The 22,187-nt window shown below is 47.3% G+C and overlaps 2 protein-coding genes and 1 pseudogene across 15 annotated transcripts in view; 2 read left to right on the top strand and 1 right to left on the bottom strand.

Moving 5' to 3' along the window:
• Nucleotides 1–10,998, top strand: part of LOC134732091 (uncharacterized) — a 53,330-nt pseudogene extending 42,332 nt beyond the window's left edge.
• Nucleotides 1–15,379, bottom strand: part of ZNF471 (zinc finger protein 471) — a 47,899-nt gene extending 32,520 nt beyond the window's left edge. The window contains exon 1 of the mRNA XM_063615285.1: nt 14,931–15,379. The gene's annotated coding sequence lies outside the window, so the exon portion shown is untranslated. The remainder of the gene's footprint in view (nt 1–14,930) is intronic.
• Nucleotides 15,216–22,187, top strand: part of ZNF667 (zinc finger protein 667) — a 38,064-nt gene continuing 31,092 nt past the window's right edge. The window contains exons 1-5 of one of the 14 annotated variants that reach the window (XM_063615308.1): nt 16,065–16,401; nt 17,077–17,240; nt 17,753–17,899; nt 19,179–19,291; nt 20,038–20,190. The gene's annotated coding sequence lies outside the window, so the exon portion shown is untranslated. The other 13 variants (XM_055236537.2, XM_055236536.2, XM_055236543.2 and 10 more) reach the window with 13 other exon arrangements.

Raw genomic sequence — 22,187 nt, forward strand, 5'->3', positions numbered from 1 at the left:
CCACCATCCATGTGGCTATGCTGTTTCTTGGCAGCTGCTTTAAGAGTTCTTGCTGTGTCCAATAGTTCTGCTGAGGTGTACTCTCAGAGTTAAGCTTTCCTGTGAAAAGACTGCTTGCTATTGTACAGCTGTATCTGTTGGGTTTTGTTTTCCTCCTGCCCTCAAAAAGGGAGGACAGTCCTCCTACTCTGAGATAACCTCTGTCTTCATCTGACTCACAAGTCGATTCCCAAGGATTCCAGGTCTCAGCATCTTGGTCTGGTCTAGCAAGGATCAGTGCAGTTTTTGTCCTCACAGCTGCATAAAAGCGGCAGACAAGTTTCCAGCCGCACCTCCTGAGTTTCAAGCTTATGCACCAAATTAGATGCTAACACAGATGTGGAGATCCTCATATCCTTCTGTAACTGTAATTCTCTAGCTTCTGTACCTTCATCTCGGTTGCTAACTGTACTTCTGGGGTCACGTGTATAGCGGACACCCCTCTGTTGCCACCTTTAGTGACCTTCAGTGCATGGTGTGGTTTCCTTCTCACAAGCACTCTATACCCTGTAGCGTTCTGGGCCATCCCTGTACTCAGGCGGTGGTCTGCAGGCATCCAGCAAACGGGCAACATCACCCCCCACACACAGAGGGCTGCCCCAGGACTTCCCCAACTGAGGCTTCCTTCCCTTGCCCATACTTTGGCTCCTGAATTCCTCCTGGCTAGCTCACCAACAGTTTCATGAAAGAACCACATAGGGAATGCAAATCCATACCAAAAAGGAGCCAAGAAACCAAAGAATAAGGAAGACAAATCCAGTTTGTCAGTAGAAGGTGATTTATTGGAAAGTTTAGAAACATGTGGCAACAAGACAGGTAGATCTCTGCACTGTTACTCCCCAGACCCACAGCTTACAAACCATATAGAAAGAGCATACGAGCTTCAGAAGGAATGTGTAGGTCACTGAAATTGACCCCTCAGGGAAAGGCAAGAACGCTGTGTCTCATAGCCCGTAATTTGCCAAAGGACAGGACTTAGGTAAGTACATGTTTATAATAACATCAAGGTTGTCTTGGCTTACACAAGCAACAGTACATAAAGTAGAAATTTTGAGGCATTCCTGGGCCTGGGGTTAATCAGAAGTCAACATGGCAGATTAGCATCCAAGATGAAGTGGCATCATCCTGCACAATGTCCAACATTGTACACTTGATTAGGAGGGAGTAAATGAGATTGAGCACTAGGAGCAACAGTAGCAGGACACCCAACAGCCCAAAGTTGGAAGGAGCACAAGTGTTCACTGATGGATTAGTTCTTTTTTAATAAACAGAATGTGGTCTAAACATACCATGAAACATTATCCAGCCTTAAAAGGGGAGGAAGTTCTGATGCATGCTACAACATGGATGAACCTTGAGGACATTATACAAGTGAAATAAGCCAGGCAGAGAAGGATAAATGCTGTATGATTCTACTCATATGATCCAGCCGCCTTGGCCTCCCAAAGCGCTGGGATTACAGGCATGAGCCACCGTGCCAGGCCTGGCCACACTCATTTTCTAGATATTGTTCATCATGTAGAGCACTCTCATATTTTCTTCTTAGAGAGTTTCTTCTGCTCACAGTGCTGATCTAGGCCCTAGCCCTGTGGAGTGGGTCTTTCTTCACATATACTGAAAATAGGGAATTTTTATCCCACCAAAGAGGCTGAATAGAACCCCTGTGAAGAAAAATAGGGGACAGACATGTGACTTATTACAGGTCAAACCTTCATCTGAGACTCTGTAATGAAGCCTAAACATGCTCACCACACAGTGGGCACTGGAAAGAATGAGGTTGCTGACTTCACAGGGTGAGAACATTCTATTTTCAATCTGCAGTCTACAATGGGGTGGTTGGGAAGACCTCAAGGAGAGGATGACATTGACCTATTCGGTGGGCTCCCCAAGGGAAGAGCATTCCAGGTAAAGGAACAGCAACATACAAAACCTTGATGTGGAGGCAAACCAGCCACGTTTGAGGAAGAACACAGGAGGCCAGTGGGACTAAAGTGGAATCTGAGAGATCACAGTGTGGGGTTTCATTAGGGCTGTCTAGGCCATTGTGATGAATCTGGATTCTATTCTTTGTGAGGTAGAAAGTCACTGGGGAAGTTAAAGGAGACCAGAACATGATCTGACTTACAGTTTAATAGAATTAATCTACCTGATATGTTAAGAATACAGCCGGGCGCGGTGGCTCACGCTTGTAATCCCAGCACTTTGGGAGGCTGAGGCGGGTGGATCACGAGGTCAGGAGATCGAGACCACGGTGAAACCCCGTCTCTACTAAAAATACAAAAAAAAAATTAGCCGGGCGTGGTGGCGGGCGCCTGTAGTCCCAGCTACTCGGAGAGGCTGAGGCAGGAGAATGGCGTGAACCCGGGAGGCGGAGCTTGCAGTGAGCCGAGACTGCGCCACTGCACTCCAGCCTGGGCGACGGAGCGAGACTCCGTTCTCAAAAAAAAAAAAAAAGTCCAAGCATATGTGCTTATTGGAAGAGGTGACTCAAAGGCTCAATTTCTCAACTACACAAGTCTCCCAAGCCAAAGTTGGACCTTTGATAAGGAAAGAGTTGGCTTTAGGACTGGAGATGGGGCATATAAGCAGATGAAGTTGTAGATCTTAAACAGTCATATTCTCTTTAGCCTTATTTTTGCTTTAAGAAGAGTTTCATTCAGTTTCTTGAAAGATAAGGGCCCCCTTCTTTGAAGACCATGCAGAAGCATCATATCAGCTATGTACCTCACAAAATAATGCTTGCCTTCCATAGGAATGTGTATACCATTGAGGCCAGGAGTTCAAGACCAACCTGGCCAACATGGGGAAATCCTGTCTCTACTAAAAATACAAAAATTAGCCGGGCATGGTGGCAGGTGCCTGTAATCCCAGCTACTCAGGGGGCTGAGGCAGGAGAATTGCTTGAAAAAAACCTAGATATGACTGTGATTTTAAGACTTCTGCAAAACACAATGCAAATAAGACAGCACACAACACCGAGTAAATGCTTGTCAAAGGGTAGACAGCAGTGTCTCGTAGTTTCTATAATTTGCTGAATTTATTTTTCATGTGTTCAGTAGACAACCTCAAGATATAAAGAAACCTGGTGCACAACTGGGTTACTGATCGTAAGCATTTGAGCAAAGCTACACACCAGGGTTCATGCCTGACCTCAGGGTAGGAGAGGCTCCAGGACTAGTGAGATGGGATTGATAAGTGAAAGGGAGGGAGAGAGGAGCATACATTTGTGACAGCATAAGGAGATTCATTTGCATGTAAGCATCTAGCACGAAAAGATATATGCTGTTTCCTTAACTCTTCAACACCATGCTCTCAAATCCTCTGAAAATATTTCTTCCACAAGAACTTTATTCTGTTGTCACAATTCAGGCCCTTGAAATCCCACAAATAAACTGTATACCTCCCCAGTGATATCCTGACTCAATTCTCTCTGCTTAACCCCTTCAAACAATACTCACAAATATGAGTTCTGCTATGGGCTATGATACAGAAGTTTGTACTAGACAAGTCTTCCTATCATAGCATATGGCAGATGCAACTATGTATGTAGATGCAACTGTGTATGGTAGACACAGCTGATAGCAATAACTTAAGCATACTCTGAAAATGACCCAGTATGGGAGACTCACCTGAATGCATGTTTGGAGTTCCAAATATGACCAACCTGGAGATTCATCCTTATCTATGATGCATATCTGAGTCCTTGGCCTGGCCTGTGGAATGCGGGCCCTATGGGGGATTGAGGCTCTTTGTCTTGGGTTAAATGAGTCTCTGGCCTGGCCTGTGGAACGCTGGCCCTATGGGGGCTGAGGCTCTTTGTCTTGGGTTAAATGAGGGTTGCCATGTGGATGCTGTTAGGAGGAGAGTGTTAAGTGAAAATGCTATATAAAGTCCATGCTTTCTGCAAGCAGTGGCAGTTCTGTTCAGCCTACCACCGCTGGACCACTCTGTATGTAAGTTCCATCTCACATATAACCTATGCCTCATTTCCTGGATCTGAGTCTGTTCTTCAGCCTCTTGAACCTGGTGCCATCCCTTTTGGAGGTGAAAGAGTTGCAGCATGACACAATAGCGTACTACAAAATTAAACTATATCGGGGCAGTTTTCAGGCAGTGGACAAAAGTCCATGCATGACTAAGATTCATGTGAGAGGGGAAACTGTTAACAAGCTGAGCCTCTTTATCTCCCCATTCTCTGTTGAGGGATAATTCCTCAACTACAGTGGACAGAGCTGGAATCTGAGCCAAGCGGAGCAGTCATGCTGAGTTCAGGAAGCCTCACTGCTAAATGCTACCTATCAAAGTGGCCTCCCCTGACCATCCTGTGTAAAATAATCCCTCCTTCCTCTCTAGACTTTCTAGCGTCTTTATCCTACTTTTTTTTTTTTTTTTTAAACAAATGAAATCTTGACAGCCACTGTTCAAACGAGAAATTTCTGAGATTAAATCACAATAATATTCTGGTGCTTGATCTTTGGCTGTTTTTGTTTTTATTTTTATTTTTTATTTTTGAGATGGAGTCTCGCTATGTTGCCCAGGCTGGAGTGCAGTGGCGTGATCTTGGCTCACTGCGAGCTCCGCATCCCCAGTTCATGCCATTCTCCTGCCTCAGCCTCCCGAGTAACTGGGAATACAGGCACTTTTTTTTTTTTTGAGACAGAGTCTCACTCTGTCACCCAGGCTGGAGTGCAGTGGTACGATCTCAGCTCACTGCAAGTTCCGCATCCCAGGTTCACGCCATTCTCCTGCCTCAGCCTCCTGAGTAGCTGGGACTACAGGCATGTGTCACCACACCCAGCTAATTTTTGAATTTTTACCAGAGATGGGGTTTCACCATGTTGGCTAGGCTGGTCTCAAACTCCTGACCTCAGGTGATCCACCTGCCTTGGCCTCCCAAAGTGCTAGGATTACAGGCATGAGCCACCATACCTCGCCCAGACATTTATTTTCTCATAGTTCTAGAGACCAGAAATCTGAGATCAGAGTGCAAATATGATTAGGTTTCAGTGAGGGCTCTTTTCCTGGCTTGCAGATGGCCACCTTCTTGCTGTGATCTCATATGGTGAATAGCCAGAGAGGGGAAGATCTCTTTTCTTCTTACAAGGCCATGCTACTGTCCAATTAGGGTTCTACCCTTATGACCTCATTTAACTTAATTAGCTCCTAAAGACCCGATTTCCAGATACAGTAACACTTGGGGTTACGGCTTCAACATATGAATTCCTGGAGGGGACACAATCCAGCCAATAACAGAAGTACAGCTAATATAATGCACTATGATATGAGAATACGTTGATAACTTATCAGCTACACTAATGCATAAGATAAAGTTAAAGAGTTTCATGCAGGCCGGGCACAGTGGCTCATGCCTGTAATCCCAGCATTTTGGTAGGCTGAGGCGGGTGGATCACGAGGTCAGGAGATTGAGACCATCCTGGCCAACATGGTGATTCCCTCTCTCTACTAAAATACAAAAGATTAGCTGGGCGTGGTAGTGCACACCTGTAGTCCCAACTATTCAGGAGGCTGAGGCACAGGAATCGCTTGAACCCAGGAGGCAGAGGTTGCAGAGAGCCGAGATGACACCACTGCACTCCAGCCTGGAGACAGAGCAAGACTCTGTCTCAAAGAAAAAAAAGAAAGGAGTTTCATGCAATTTAATGTGTTTGTATCATATGATTCAAATTATAACCCAAGGAGAACATAAATTTACACTTATAGGCCCAGGGACACTCCACATTAGAACTTTCCTTTAGACCTATTAAAACCACGTATCAGAGGCCTCTGACCTGACTGGGAAAGACATGCCCTATATAGACATACAAATGTTATGATGATGGGAGAAACCCAATTGTGTTGAAAAGTAAGGATCGGCCAGGTGTGGTGGCTCACACCTATAATCCCAGCACTTTGGGAGGCCGAGGGGGGTGGATCATTTGAGGTCAGGAGTTCGAGACCAGCCTGACCAAAATGGTGAACCACCCCCCCACTGCCGTCTCTACTAAAAATACAAAATTAGCCAGGCGTTGTGGCGCACGCCTGTAATCCCAGCTACTCAGGAGAATCGCTTGAACCCGGGAGGTGGAGGTTCCAGTGAGCCGAGATCGTGCCATTGCACTCCAGCATGGGCAACAAGGGCAAAACTCCATTTCAAAAAAAAAAAAGTAAGCATCAAATCCATATTCCCTCTGAATTGTAAGTGATGATTTATAATTCAGCTGCTTCCCACATGGGCAATTCAACATCCAGTATTTCACAGTGGGTGCAGTAGAGATGCATTTAACTAATGAAGACTGGGTATTCTCTAGGGTAACACCAAGGAGATTATCTAGGATATGACACTGTAGCCTACAACCAGGTTTTCTAATATTCTCATGTTACTGAATCACATTTTAACTGCTCCTAAAGTGCTGGCATTCAGGACAGACAGAAAAATAGTCCATACTTACATTCCACTGTTAGCTCACCTTACCCTTGGAATCGAAGAATGACTTGGGGAAGAAGTGAGTGGGGAGAAGGAGGTGTAGAAGCATGGCCATTCTGACTCTCTATACATTCTTGCACAGACTTAGTTTCTATCCTTGGCAAACTATTTAATATTCCAAATGGCAACAGATGGGACCCAGCTGAAATCTCCCTTGGAGCAGATCAGACTAAGGATCTTCATCATTCAACTGATTCCTGAATAGGGAAGAAGAATGTCATCTACTTCAATTTGACTTCTGACCCCACCACTGTATCTTTAAAAACAGATAGCTCTATTGAGATATAGTCATAAACTACATAATTCACCCATATAAAGTATAAAAATCAGTAACTTTTAGTATATGCATAGACGTGTAACCACCGCCACAGTCAATTTTAGACATTTTTATCACGTCAAAAAGAAACCCCATAACCTTTAGCTATCCCCTTCCTCACCTCCCATTCCTCCAAAACAAAGCAGATAGTAAGCTACTTCCTGTATCTATGGGCCTGCTTATTCTAGAGAGATGTTTTTATTTTCTATATTTTATTATGCTCCAACATATTGGGGTAGGGGAGCTAGCTGTAGTTGGCTGGGGAGAGCCCCGCCTACGGCTAGCTAACTGTTAAAGGCAGTAAACAACTTGCCCATAAAGGTACCCTTTATATGCAACCAACCAATCCAAAGCCCACATCCCCAATTACCATCTTCATCTAATGTTCATACACCAACTGTTATTTCCCCTGCCCTAAACCAACCTGAGGACCAGACAACTAGAGAGTACCCCCATAGCCCAGAGCGTGAGGACATTATTCAAACTAGACAATCCTAAATTGCTTCCCCTGCCTGGCTTTGCCTCTCCTAAAGAAAACATGATAAAGGCTCTGGGTCTAGGCTTTTTCCCTTCTGCCTTGGCACTCCTTCTGCCTCCTGACCAAATCTTGATACATCCCCATGTGGCTCTGTATGATGTGGCATGCTACCTTCTGCTGGGAAATGGAAGTAATAAACTCTTCATGCAAAGGCAGTTGTCACCATGTCTGTCACCTCACCGTACCTGATTTAAAAAAATCTAGGTTATGTTTTAAAATGCCTTTCCTCACATGGAACCTGTCTTAGCCAAAAATAAGCCAAAAAGATATAAACTTAACATTTGATGCTACATAAAATAGGATTATGTTTTAGCAACACTAGATTAAGAAGACGTAAAATGGAGCCATTTAGAAAAGCTTTTCTCATGTGTTATAAATTGTGTCCCCGCAAATTCTTATGCTGAAGGCCTAACACCTTGCACCTCAGAATGCGACCTTATTTGGTTTTTGCAGATATAATTAGTTACATCAAAATGAGGTTATTAGGGTACCAATCTAATCTAACTGGTATCCTTATAAAAAGGGGAAACTTCTCAAAATATTTCATGTACCCCATAAATATATATACTTACTATGTATCCACACAAAAAATAAGAAAATTGTAAAAATTAAAAGGAAAAATTTTAAAGGTGAAATTTGCACACAGATACATGCATGGGGGAAAACGATATGAAGAGACCACAAATTTCTGCTATTTAAGCCACCCAGTCTGTGGTACTTTATTATAGCAGTTGTAGCAAACCCATACATCATAGGGAAAAAAGTTACTAAGTTTGAGTCATATTTTACAGCCAAAAAAACGAAAAAGCTTTGTGTAACTAACTTTATATTGTTAGAATTTGCAATTACAACTAAAAAAGTTCATTTTCAAGTGTATCATTTTCTGTTAGGTGTGTTTTTAAAAGCATATGAATTTATGTATTTATTTTATTATACTTTAAGTTCTGGGTTACATGTGCACTATGTGCAGTTTTGTTACACAGGAATACACGTGCCATGGTGGTTTGCTGCACCCATCAACCTGTCACCTACATTAGATATTTCTCCTAATGTTATCCCGCCCCTATCCCCCCACCCCCCGCAAGCCCCAGTGTGTGATGTTCCCCTCCCTGTGTCTATGTGTTCTCATTGTTCAACTCCCACTTATGAGTAAGAACATGTGGTGTTTGGTTTTCTGTTCTTGTGATAGTTTGCTGAGAATGATGGTTTTCAGCTTCATCCATGTCCCTGCAAAGGACATGAACTCAAGCATATGAATTTAAAGTGATTATTTCCTACAGTACTTAGATCGTACAGCAGGCAAATGTTACAGGCTACTTAGACCTAAACTCAAATTACAATATGTAAATCCCTGCTGGTGTTCCATCCAAATGGTATAATTTTTTAAATAGTGGGAGATCAACTAAGTTTAAAATGGTCCAAAATAATTGGAAAGAAAAATATATAGAAATGGATCCTAAGGAAGTAATTACAGATGAGTGTCAAAATCAACTGAAAAATGGATCAGGATAGTATTGGTTGTAATAGCCAAAATTAAGGCAAAAAAACCTATGTGACAGTAAGAGTTAAATAAGTAAGGTTGTGTTATGTTTACAATAGGATATATTATATGATCCAAAAAATAAATAATATACTGATATAGTTTATCTGTGTCCTCACCACATCTCACGTGGAATTGTAGTCGCCAGTGTTGGAGGTGGGACCCGGTAGAAGGTGACTGGATCATGGGGGTGGTTTCTCATGAATGGTTTAGCGCCATCTCCTTGGTACTGTCTTTAGGATAGTGAGTTTGTTCTTGTGAGATCTAGTCGTTTAAAAGCATGTGGCACCTCCCCGACCCCCACCTTTCTCTTGCTCCTGCTCCTGCAATGTGACACTCCTTGCTCCCCCTTTGCCTTCCCCCTTTCCGATCGGAAATTTCCTGAGGTCTCCCCAAAAGCAGAAGCCACTATGCTTCCTATACAGCCTGCAAAACGATGAGCCAATTAAACCTCTTTTCTTTATAAATTCCCCAGTCTCAGGCATTTCTTTGTAACAATGTGAGAACAGACTAACACATATATGATACAAAATACCTAGAAAATAGGAAGAGTAAAATGACACCATTTACAATAACAGAGATGAAAATATCTGGTAATATACTCAACAGGACCTTTATGAAAACTTTGAAAACCCTACCAATGGAGTTAGAAGACCTGAATGAATGGTAACACACATCGTATTCTTGGATAAGGGATTCAATATCATGAGTATAACAATGGCAAAACCCTAATAAAATGAACAAGTACATATTAAAAGTAGTAAAATCTGAATAAGGTCTGTAGTCAAGTCATCAGTACTGTACCAATATCAGCCTCTTGGTTTGATACTATATTACTGGCATGTAGAATGTTACCACTGGGGAAGGCTGGATGAAAGGTAATATTTTTGCAACTTCCTGTGAGTTTACAATGATTTCAAAATGAAAAGTTAATTAGCCTTAGGGAGGGAATTGGGTCAAGGTGGCAGTACTTCTTATCATTTACTCTTCTGAAAGCTTTTTTTTTTTTTTTTTAACCACAATCCTTCCTTCCTTCCTTCCCTCCCTCCCTCCCTTCTTTTCTTTCTCTCTCTCTCTCTCTCTCTTTCTTTCTTTCTTCTTTCCCAGGCTGGAGTACACGTGGCTGGCTGCAGACTGCCTGCGTCCGGCTCCCAGGACTCCCCAGCAATCCCTGGCCTGGCCTGCGGGCTGCCTGGGATTGCCGCCGCGCACCACCACCCCTCCCTGGTTTTTCTCCTTTGGCTGGAGGCGCGGTTTCGCCATGTGGGCCAGGCTGGTCTCCAGCTCCTGACCTCGAGTGCTCTGCCCACCTCGGCCTTCCGAGGTGCTGGGACTGCAGACGGAGGCTCGCTCACTCGGTGCTCGGTGTTGCCCGGGCTGGAGTGCGGTGGCATGGTCTTCGCTCGCTGCAGCCTCCGCCTCCCAGCCGCCTGCCTTGGCCTCCCAGGGTGCTGGGATTACAGCCTCTGCCTGGCCGCCGCCCCGTCTGGGAGGTGGGGAGCTGGGGAGCGTCTCTGCCTGGCCGCCCATCCTCTGGGTTATGAGGAGCTCCTCTGCCCCGCCGCCTCGTCTGGGAGGTGAGGAGCGCCTTTGCCTGGCCGCCACATCGTCTAGGAAGTCAGGAACGTCTCTGCCCGCCCGCTCATTGTCTGGGATGTGAGGAGCGCCTCTGCCCGGCCGCCGCCCCGTCTGGGAAGTGAGGAGCGCCTCTGCCCGGCCGCCCCTTCTGGGATGTGAGGAGCGCCTCTGCGCTGCCGCCCCGTCTGGGAAGTGAGGAGCGCCTCTGCCCGGCCGCCCCTTCTGGGATGTGAGGAGCGCCTCTGCCCGGCCGCCCCTTCTGGGATGTGAGGAGCGCCCCTGCGCTGCCGCCCCGTCTGGGAAGTGAGGAGCGCCTCTGCCCGGCCGCCCCTTCTGGGAAGTGAGGAGCGCCTCTGCCCGGCCGCCCCTTCTGGGATGTGAGGAGCGCCCCTGCGCTGCCGCCCCGTCTGGGAAGTGAGGAGCGCCTCTGCCCGGCCGCCCCTTCTGGGATGTGAGGAGCGCCTCTGCGCTGCCGCCCCGTCTGGGGTGTGAGGAGCCCCTCTGCCCGGCCGCCCCTTCTGGGGTGTGAGGAGCGCCTCTGCCCGGCCGCCCTTCTGGGGTGTGAGGAGCCCCTCTGCCCGGCTGCCCCGTCTGGGGTGTGAGGAGCGCCTCTGCTGGCCGCCCCATCTGGGGTGTGAGGAGCGCCTCTGCCCGGCCGCCCCATCTGGGGTGTGAGGAGCGCCTCTGCCCGGCCGCCCCGTCTGGGAAGTGAGGAGCGCCTCTGCCTGGCCGCCCCTTCTGGGGTGTGAGGAGCGCCTCTGCCTGGCCGCCCTGTCTGGGATGTGGGGAGCGCCTCTGCCCGGCCGCCCCATCTGGGAGGTCTACCACAGAGGCCAGAAGCAATGTGGGGGCTGGATGTGGTGGCTCACGCCTGTAGTCCCAGTACTCTGGGAGGCCGAGGCGGGTTGATCACTTGAGGCTAGGAGTTCGAGACCAGCCTGGCCAACATGGCGAAACATATGAAAAATGCAACTGACCAACCAACCAACCAAGCGACAACAAAACAGGTCTACCCTGGAGTCATACTCTAATTTTTTCTATTTTCCTCCCTTTCTGATCCTTTATCCCACTTTCTTTTTCTTCCTCTTCCTTCTCCTTCTTCTTTGTCAAATAGAGGATTGAGTTATTATCATTGATCCATACAAAGTCCCTCTCTCATTTATTTTCTTTAATTCCCACCCCCCATTTCTATTCCCCGTCTTCCCATGTGCAACCTTCCTAATATGTTTGATATGCATCTTTTTGTTTGTATGTACTTTTAGAAAATGTTTATTGTTTTGTGTGCAAAAATAAATTAAAAATTAAAAAAAAATAAATAAATTAATTAATTAATAAAAAAACAAAAAAAACCACAATACAGATATATTCTACTTAAAAGAGCATATTTTCTTCATCTAATGGCTTCAACTCTCCTAAATACCACTTTTTTCCTAAAACTTTCCTGGTTATTTTTTTCTCAGATTGATTCTATCCTGCCTAACAATGTGCCTTTCTTTGTTCTCTGTACATAGGAAAAGATCCCAGCATTCCACAGATGTGGCCACAATACCATCTTGAAATAGGACCTCATTACTCCATGGAATCTTAATTCCTCAGCAAATTTCCTGTCCCCATTGACCAGACCTCATCCTTTAAGAACAAAATCATCTTCTAGAATACACTGCAAGCCAGAGCTCACAGGTATTCAGAGAAGGCTAGAGCTATCTGGGGCATGGTACCTCATAAGAAGGCATCGATCCCTCATCACCTTATGTGCTTCTCAAGGATAGCTCCCTTTTTCCCTACAGACAGTAATTTCTGAGCCACCAGTGTTATTCACAGAATCGTAGGCACAATGCTTATAGTGAATAAATACATGATGGTTAAGTGGAGAAGAATATTGAGAGAGGGCACTGGGCTACTTTAGCCATGCCTTTTGGTCTTTCATTTGCCAGAAAGGGAGAAATAGGGACTAAGACCCTAACAGGGTCTTTATGAGACAGGAAGGTGCTAAAGGAAAGGACTGAAAATCACAGGAGAAGGAAATGCCAACTTACTTGGGACATGACTTTAAAGTTTAAAAGCAATTTGTCAAGGTGCCATGTCTCATGCCTGTAATCCCAACACTTTGGGAGGCCAAGGTTGGGAGCATTGCTTGAGGCTAGGAGTTTGAGATCAGCCTGGGCCACACAGTAAGACCTTGCCTCTACAAAAAATTAGCCACGTGTAGTCCCATGCTATTTGGGAGGCTGAGGCAGGAGTAGTGCTGCAGTGAGCTGATTGCTCATTTTTCCCTCCTGATCCCTCTTTTTTAAGAGAAATTGTCCTGGGAAGGCAAAGTTAGGGAGAAAGAAAGGAGCTATAAGACGCCAAGTCTGTCCTGCAGTTCCCAAGATCAGCTCAGAAACCCTCCTTTCCCCTACTCTCCTCCTTTCCCTCATGTTCCAAACACAAACACGTTGTCATAATAAGATTCCAGATACTTGGGGCTGGGTGCGGTGGCTCACGCCTGTAATCCCAGCACTTTGGGAGGCTGAAGTGGGCAGATCACGAGATCAGGAGATCGAGACCATCATGGCTAACATGGTGAAACCCCGTCTCTACTAAAAGTTCAAAAAAATTAGCCGGGTGTGGTGGTTGGCACTTGTAGTCCCAGCTACTTGGGAGGCTGAGGCAGGAGAATGGCGTGAACCCAGGAGGCGGAGCTCGCAGTGAGCCGAGATTGTGCCACTGCAGTCCAGCCTGGGCCACAGAGCGAGACTCTGTCTAAAAAAAAAAAAAAAAAAAAAAATTCCAGATACTCTGGAGCTGTCATAGGGTCAGGTATTTAATTTATACCTGTAATTCCCATGGGTTCCTGGGGCAGGGGGGAAGGGGTGGGGAGTCTTGAGGTGACAGTGAGGGAAGGTCTGACCAAATCCAAGACCAGGACTACATTCTGGACCTGGGCTCTGGGACAAACTGTCTTAGAAAGCTCATGGGTGTCTTGGGAGATAGTTGCTTCATTCGGAGAATGGGCACAACAGAGCCTGATCAGGAGCCAAGACATCTGACCCACACACTCTGGTTTCTCTGAACTAGGACAGTCTGAGGCATAAAGCTTTTTCCTCAGTCCAGGGCTTCCCAGATTTTCGCACTAACATTCCCCTAAAACAGCAGAAAGGATGACACACTTTCTTGGGAGGTAGTTTAAAGAGAACAAAGAAACTGCCAAGTGACAGATTTATCCTAAGGTTTCTCGGATCTCTTGACCACACCCCTTATTCTAGTATTACCAGGTATTTAGAACAATCTCCAGTCTAGAAAGAAACTTGCTCCAAGGAACAACTCAGAGAACGGCTTATAGAATTAAGAAAACCTTAAATGGAAAAATTCACTTTTGAGTAGGGACAACAATCAGTAAGTGCTAGCTGCTGGTCACAGAGGTAATGGTAAAAGTCCTAATAGTAGTATCTGTTAGCTTTTATTTTTATTATTACTACTACCTAATCACAGAAATGGGAAACCAAAACTAGTTCCTCACACATTCTCCCCACTACCTAGTCCCCAAAACTTGCTCAGAGTCACCTGGGAAGAAAGAAATCACAGGTCCTGGGTTCCCCTCACACATATACCACCTATACAAAACTGGGTCTCAACACACAGGCGGGTACCCACACACAAAGTCAAAAACACTGGCTTTCCTTGGCCGGGCGCGGTGGCTCACGCCTGTAATCCCAGCACTTTGGGAGGCTGAGGCGGGCGGATCACGAGGTCAAGAAATCGAGATCATCCTGGCCGACATGGTGAAACCCCGTCTCTACTAAAAATACAAAAAAATTAACTGGACGTGGTGGCGAGCGCCTGTAGTCCCAGCTACTAGGTAGGATGAGGCAGAAGAATGGCTTGAACCTGGGAGGCGGAGGTTGCAGTGAGCCGAGATCGCACCACTGCACTCCAGCCTGGGCGACAGAGCAAGACTCCGTCCTAAATAAATAAATAAATAAATAGCTTCCCAAGCACAAACAACACTCATCCACAAAAACTGGCTAGGGCTCGAAACCTTAGTCGGATAGTATTTTAGGCTTTATGGGCCACAAGATCTCTGCTGCAAGTACTGAACCCTGCCATTGTGCAAAAGCAGCCATAGAAGAGACATAAATATACACAAGTATACATATTCAAAATCAGTGGTTCCCCACAGAGGTGTACACACCGCAAAAACTGGGCTCTAGAGTCAACAGTAAATAGTTCAGGCTTTGTGGGGCCACACATTACCTGTTGCCACCTACTCAACTCTGCCCTTCCGCAAAAGTGGATGCAGAAGCTAAACAAATGTCCAGAACATACACACATATTCAAAATCAGTGCCCCCCGCCACGTACAAAACCACAAAAATCGGCTCAGAGACACACGTATAAGAAAACACAAAGGTTCGTCCTCACACATGTTCAGGGTAACACAATGTGGGTCTCACCTACACAAACGCGCGATCAAAACCCGGGACCCGCACGTCCAGGTAACCGGGACGAGGCCATACTTTACATCTTCTCTCACAGACTCACAATTACGGAACGGTCACCTCAAACGACTTTATGGCGGACACTCCCGGACCTTCCGCTGCCCGCACCTCCTCATCCTTTCTCCCCGCCGGGGTCAGCCTCATGTACCCCGTCTCAACCCCGACGCAGTCGGTCTCACAGCTAGCCCGCCGGCTGCGCAGGCGCAACACCGCATGGAACAGCAGCAGGCCGCGCAGGGGCCTTTGGGAAATGTAGTCCGGGCGCCACGCAAAGGACTGTGGGCCTCTTCGCAAAACGTGCAGGTGAGTCCCCACTGTTGGCGGAAAGAAACATCCCTCCACTGCTCTCCCGGGTCAGTTCATCTCTGACCCAGACAGAGCAGAACCAGCGCAGCCCAAGCCTTCTTCACCTCACGTTCTGGGTGGGACCTTCCACAGCCTCGCGCATCCCGGTGGCTTCTGGATGTTGCAGGATGACTGCGTAGTGCGCACGCGCGGGTGGGGGGGGCGTCCGCGTCCGCGGATGAGGCCGGCTCCAAACCTCGTGAATGTGGGGGCGGGCTGGGGACAACAAGCCCTCACAGGGGAACGTGTGGTTGTGGGAGCGGGGAAGGCGGCGAATTGGGGAGGTTGAGTTTGGTTAAAGAGCTCGAGGAAGGGCCTCAGTGTCCACACGTGATCTCCTGAGAGGATGAAAAGCAGGGCCGGGCGCCCGTCCCCTAGGAGCCCGGTGCGCGTGCCAGCCCCGGGGGTGTGCGCAGGCGCGGGACCTCGCGCGTCCGCCCTCAGGACTGCACCGATCGTGCCAACGCGCTTGTGCGTGTGGCGCTGAGGGGGCGGGGCCTCAGGCCGGGGCTGGTGGTACTGTCCCCGAGAGGCGGGTGAGCGCGCGCCGCGTGGCCTTGTTTGGGGGCGGGGCCACGCGCCCGCCTGCGTGGTGCGTGTGTGAAGGGGGGTGCAGCGCGTGGTCCCGGGGTCCCGGTGGGGAGTGCGCAGGCGCTGAGTCCCTGCGCGGCTGTCACGGTGGTCGCCGCTGGGGTCGGAGCCTGGAAAGACCGAGGTGAGGGGGCTGGCGAGAGTGTGGGTGTGTCTCTGAGGGCGTGGGCGGCGCGCCCGCCACTGCGTGGACGTTCCTGCCCAGGCGTGCGTGGGTTTGCGCGTCCACGATGGCGTGGGCGTCTGCGCGGGTGCTTGCGTGGGCGGTGGGATCGCGCCTGCGTGGGTTCTCGGCCCGCGACGCCGTGGGGTTTGCGCCCTTTCGCCGCTGTGGCTCTCGGGGCTTGTGCGCCCGAGTCTGAAGTGGGCGCCGCGTGTGAGGCGAGCCGTGTGTGCCTGTGTGTGAGGGAGCTATGTCGGGACCGCGGATGTGTATCGCTGCGTGACCCACGCGAAGGAAACAATGGAGCCAGTGGGAAGCCGGGAGTGGGTGTGTGACCCTGGCTGTGAAGATTTGTGTTTCTGGAGTGTGTGCGTGTGTCAGTGTCAGGCTGATGTGGGCGTTTATTGTAGCCTTGGGTTACTGTGTGACTTGCCTGGGCGTCTGTCTGCCACTTAGCGTCATTGGCTTTGCGGTTATGAGTGTGTGACTGTGCCATTCTGGTGTATATCTCACTGTAACCATGGAAATGGAGGCCCACAGGGGGAGAATTCTGAGCAGCTCTAAGGTGTGATGGGCTGCCCTGGAAATCTGTGGAACTGTTTAATTGTGCATGACTTTCCTCCTTGGTAAAATAGCATATTAATAGAACCTGCCTGGGTGTTATTGGGAAGATTAAATGGGATGACGTAGCTGAAACACCCTGCACAGAGCTTGTCACATACTAATCACCGTGTTTAGGTGTTGGTTATGGTGCTGGTGGTCGTTTTTCTTTGACCCTATACAGAGACAGAGGTAGTAGTGAATACTGGAGGTGTTTGCATCTCTGAACTTGGGACTGGGCGATCTTTGTCCACATACCAGGGCATCTGACCCTCTCCAGTTGAGCAGTGGTGCGCTGCCCCCGCCAACCACCTGCGTTGTCTGTTTTCTGCATGTGTGCATTTGAGTGGAGGACAGAGCCCTCCACTGACGCTGCGTATGGATGTGTCCCCTTCCTACCAGGGTAGCTTGGAAAATTAAGAGCATGGACTGTGGCGCCCTGCTGTCTGGTGTTGACTCCTGGTTTCACCACTGGCTAGCTGTGTGACTGGGAGAGCTTACTTAAGTCCACCACCCCTCGGTTCACCTGTAAAACAGTAGTAATAACAACCAACCTCAGGTTTATGGTGAGCATAAGTAGAACTTGGCACAAGGAAATGCCACATAAATGGTCATCGTTTTATTATTAGCATAATAGCCGCAGGCGTCCCACACCTGGAGAATAAAATCCATAGGTAGAAATGCAAAAGGATGAGCCCCAGAGAAAAGGTTTCAGGTCCAGAGGTAAATAACTTGGATGTCTAGATCAGGGCTTAGGTTCAGAATTGTGTAGTCAGGGTCCTGGGAGGGCAGCATTAGGGTAGAGGAGGTGGGGTCAGGAACAAAGGATCTTCCTGATGGAGATGTCCCTAGAGAGCCCATGGGGTCAAGAACAGAACTTGGAAGTGTTAGGGACTAAGGGATGTTTCCATATAACACATGGGTCTGGAAATGTTTCTGTCCAGACCAGTGTTTCACAGCCTTGGCACTATGACATTTGGGGCCTGATAGTTTTTTGCTGGGAAGTGGGAGGGGGTGCTATTCTATGTATTATCGGATGTTGTGCAGCAACCCTGGGCTCTATTTATCATGCCAGTAGCACACCGCACCTCCCTCCGGGTTGTGACAAGCAAAAAAAAAATGTCTCCAGACACTGTCAGATGTCCCCTGCAGGGGCAAAATCACTCTGATTGAGAGGACCGTGTGCAAGCTCATGGACAGACCCAAGGCATGATGACAGAGAAGAGTAAGGGAGCTGGGGAAGGCGGGGAGGGAAGAGGTGATAAAGGGATAGTGTTCTGAGATGAGAAGAAAGGGCCTGCAGCCCGGGTAAGCTCCGAGATGCATTCATTCATTCAGCCAGTGAGTGCCTCCCATGGATTGGGCACTGTGCTGGTCTCTCAACAAAACAGGCAAGGTTTTTACTCAGCTGGAACTTGCATTTAGTAGGAGAGACAAAAATAAAGTCTTTAATAGGTGCTGATAGGTATTTTGAAAAGTAAAGCAGGGTAAAGGGATTACAGGGTGTTGGCAGATGTTCTTTTCAGAGTCAACATCCAGGTCTCCCATGGGCATCTTGGTCAACTCCAGAGCCAGGAATGGCCACCAGCGGTGACCCTTTGGAATCCCTTGATTAGGGAATCTAAGAGTTTGACTTTGATCTTAACCAAAGACTTTTCTCTTCACTGAGGTCTTGACTTCAACAGAAACAGGTCAGATCTCTAGCCCTGTCCTTGAGACTCTGAGACTCGAACGTTATTCTAAACGATGGCTTCATGTTACTGTCACCTTGGAATGCTTTATTTAAAAAAAAAAAAGCGGGGGGGGGTGGGTCAGACTCAATCCCCAGAGATTCTGATTTAATTGGTCTGGCATACTGAACTGCCATCAGCTGTGACTATTTATTAGCAAGCTCCCAAGAGACTAATGTACGCACAGGGTTGAGAGCTACAGCTGAGTGCCTGCAGCCCAGGCTCCTTTGAGGCCTCTGGGAATGAGATAAATTGATTTGGGGAGTCAGGGGGAGGATGCGAGTGACCTCTGCTTCGATGTCTTATCAAAAACAGTCCTCACAGCTGCACTTCCCTGCAGTAGGGGTATTCCTAACCCCATCCTGCGAGTGAGGAAACCTAATGTGTTACCAGGCAAAGTGGGGAAATGGCAGGCTAGACGTGCATATACATAGCCTGTGTTCTTCCTGTAACAGCTGTGCCGAGGTCTTTGGAGAAATTGCCTACATATGTCCCTGGCCTCTGGGGCTGGCAGGTTCAGGCCAGGAGTGATCTTTGAATATTTGACGGCTGGTACAGCAAAAGCTGACTGGCCCAAAGGAGGCAATGAGGCTGTGGCAGTGCATTTAATGGCTGGTTTTCAGTATATCAGGACCCTCCCCCAATTCAATACCCAGCACAGCCCCCCAGGCTCAAAGGGGAGCCAGGGAAGGAGGGGAAGTCCCCTCAGTTATTTGCCTCAGAGGGGAGGCACAACCACGGTTCAGTAACTCTCTGAAGCACGTTCCCATCCAGGTTCCAGCCGTCCTCACCTCAGGAGGACGTAGCTTTGTGCCTTTCAAAGCCCTTTCTCATCTATCATCAGGGACTCAGAAGATGAGCCAGGTTTACAGCCCTGCCTTGATGCGGTATGTGCGATCCAGCCTTCTTTTATTTCGTTTGTTGTTTTGAAGATATAATTATACATTCATGACACAAAATGCCAAAGCATAGAGAGGAAAAAGTGGGTTTTGGATTTTTTTTCCTTTCCCACACATACAACCTGGTTCCTTTCTTCAGGGACAGTCACTGCTACAAACTTTTTGTTTATCTTTCCAGAGCCTTTTCAAAGTCGTGTATTTGTGTACTATATTTTGTTTTTCTCTAAATGGCTTTTCTATATTTTTGCCCTTATAATACCATTTTATCCTGGAGGTTTTTCAGCCTTGGCACAGTTGATATTTTGAGCCAGATCCTTCTCTGCTCTGGAGGGCTGTGTCCTGTGCATTGCAGGATGGTGAGCAGCATCCCTGGCCTCCACTCACTAGATGCCAGGGGCACCCCACCTCCCAGATGTGACAACCAAAAATAGCCTCAGACATTGCAATTTTCCCATGGGGGGCAAAATTTCCCCCAATTAGGAATCACTACTATGGTTCTACTTTGTTTCTTTTAATATGTGGTGTCTCATTATATGCATGTAATATTCACTTAGCCATTTTCCTATTGATGGGCTGTTAGGTTGTTTCCAATCTCCTGATAGTGGTAGTAATAATAAAATTCTTAGCATTGGCCCTGCTTCCTGGCACTACTCTAAATGTGTTACGTATTTTGACTCATTTAATCTTTACCACAACCCTGTGAAGTCATTACTGTGTTTTGTCTCATCTTACAGATGAGGAAGCTCAGGCCCGGAGAGGACACACAGAGTGTCTAAGTCCACACACATAGCAGACGGCAGAGTTAAATACTGAACCTAGACAGCCTGCTGCAGGCCCACACCCTTACCCAAGGAAATGTACTGCCTCTTTCTATAAACTCTGCCATGGTGAATACCCTTGTGTGTCTCTCATTGTGCACATGTGCAAAGTTGTCTGAAGCCATGTACAGGAAATAAGGTTGCTGGATTAAAGAGTACAACAGGGGTAAAGAATGTGGATCTTCAGTCTTAAAGACATTGCTAAATTGCCCTCCACTGAGGTCACACCAATTTATCTCCTCCAGCACTGGATAAGAATTCTAATCTCAGCTTTTTTAGTGGGTCTCAGTCTTCACTGGTCTCTTGGATGCTTGGTATATGGTTGACCCTTGAACAGTGCAGGGGTTAGTGGTACCAACCCCCTGTACTGTAGAAAATCCACATATAGTTTTGACTCCCTGAAGGCTTAAGTACTAATAGTCTACTGGTCACCTTACTGGCACCTAAGCAATAACCTAAACAGTCTACTAACACATATTTTGTGTGTTACATGTATTGCATATTCTATTCTTACAATAAGCTAGAGAGAAGAAAATGTTATTAAGAAAATCATAAGGAAAATATATGTACTGTTCATTAAGTAGGAGTGGTTTTCATTGTCGTGGCCTTCAAGTTGAGTAGGCTGAGGAGGGAGAGGAGGGGCTGGTCTTACTGTCTCAGAGGTAGAAAAGGTGGAGGAGCCGGAAGGGGAGACCAGAGAGGTAGGCACACTCAGTGTAACTTCCACTGAAAAAAATTTGCATATAAGTGGACCCTCACAATTCAAACTAACATGGCTCAAGGGTCAACTGTATTGTGAGTTGAAAAGGAAAAGGAAGTCAAGCAATGACCACGGTCAAGTTACCAAAGACATCACATGTAAATATCTTAACAGCAGAGGTGAGGTAGGTTTTCTTTACCTCATTGTATAGATGAGCAAACAGGCTTTGTGTAACTTTTTCACAGCCAGTAATTGGCAGAGGCAAGCTTTGAATCCAGGATTACCTAATATCGAACTGCTGTTCTTTCTTCCCCAGTAGTGCCGAGTTCCTTGAAGAAAATTATTTTATGGACAATGTATGAGTCCGTTTTCACGCTGCTGATAAAGACATACCCAGACTCACAGTTCTGCATGGCTGGGGAGGCCTAGGCCTCACAATCGTGATGGAAGGTGAAAGGCACGTCTTACATGGCCGCAGGGAGAATGAGAGCCAAGCGAGAAGGGTTTCCCCGTACAGAACCATCAGATCACATGAGACTTACTGCCATGAGAACAGCGTGGGGGAACCACCCCCATGATTCAGTTATCTCCCACCGGGTCCCTCCCACAACATGTGGAAATTATGGGAGCTATAATTCAAGATGAGATTTGAGTGGGGACACAGCCAGACCATATCAGACAAGAATCATCTTCTCAAATTTGGGGTGCGTGGCTGAGTGCACACACCTGTGAAAACTGCAGGATGAATGCATTACAACTTCCCGGAACAAGTCATTTTACCTAAGTGATTGGAAGGGGAAAGCCAAGTGATCTGCTTATCTGGTAAATCATTTAAAACATGATTTTTACATTAACACAAACCCAGATTTATTATGAAGTAATATGCACAAATGAACATGTTTCAAAACAAGAAATCAAAAGAGTTTTCTGTTACGAGCAGCTGCTTTGGGATATATCTCAAACCATAGAAATAGGCATTAGCCCTCCTGTACTTTTCAGGGATGTCTGCCCAAAGTTTGAGAATTCCCAGGCAAAGAATAGGGCTTTGTTCTCAAAGGCCCTGCAGCGGTGGTGTGCTGGAGCTGGCTCACCCAAGCCATTCAGCCCCATGCCAAGTGACATCAGTTCAATAGCTTACAACCTGCTGTGGTGGGAGTGTGTATTAGTCTGTTCTCACACTGCTGTAAAGAAATACCGGAGACTGGTAATTTTTAAAGAAAAGTTTAATTGGCCCATCGTTCTGCAAGTTGTACAGGAAGCATAGCAGCTTCAGGGAGGCGTCAGGAAACTTTTACTCATGGCAGAAGGCAACGTGGGAGGTGGTGTCTTACACGGTGGGAGCAGGAGAAAGAGGCAGGGGGGTGGT

Source organism: Symphalangus syndactylus, chromosome 13 (genome assembly GCF_028878055.3).
Source record: "Symphalangus syndactylus isolate Jambi chromosome 13, NHGRI_mSymSyn1-v2.1_pri, whole genome shotgun sequence".
NCBI classification, from domain to species: Eukaryota; Metazoa; Chordata; class Mammalia; order Primates; family Hylobatidae; genus Symphalangus; species Symphalangus syndactylus.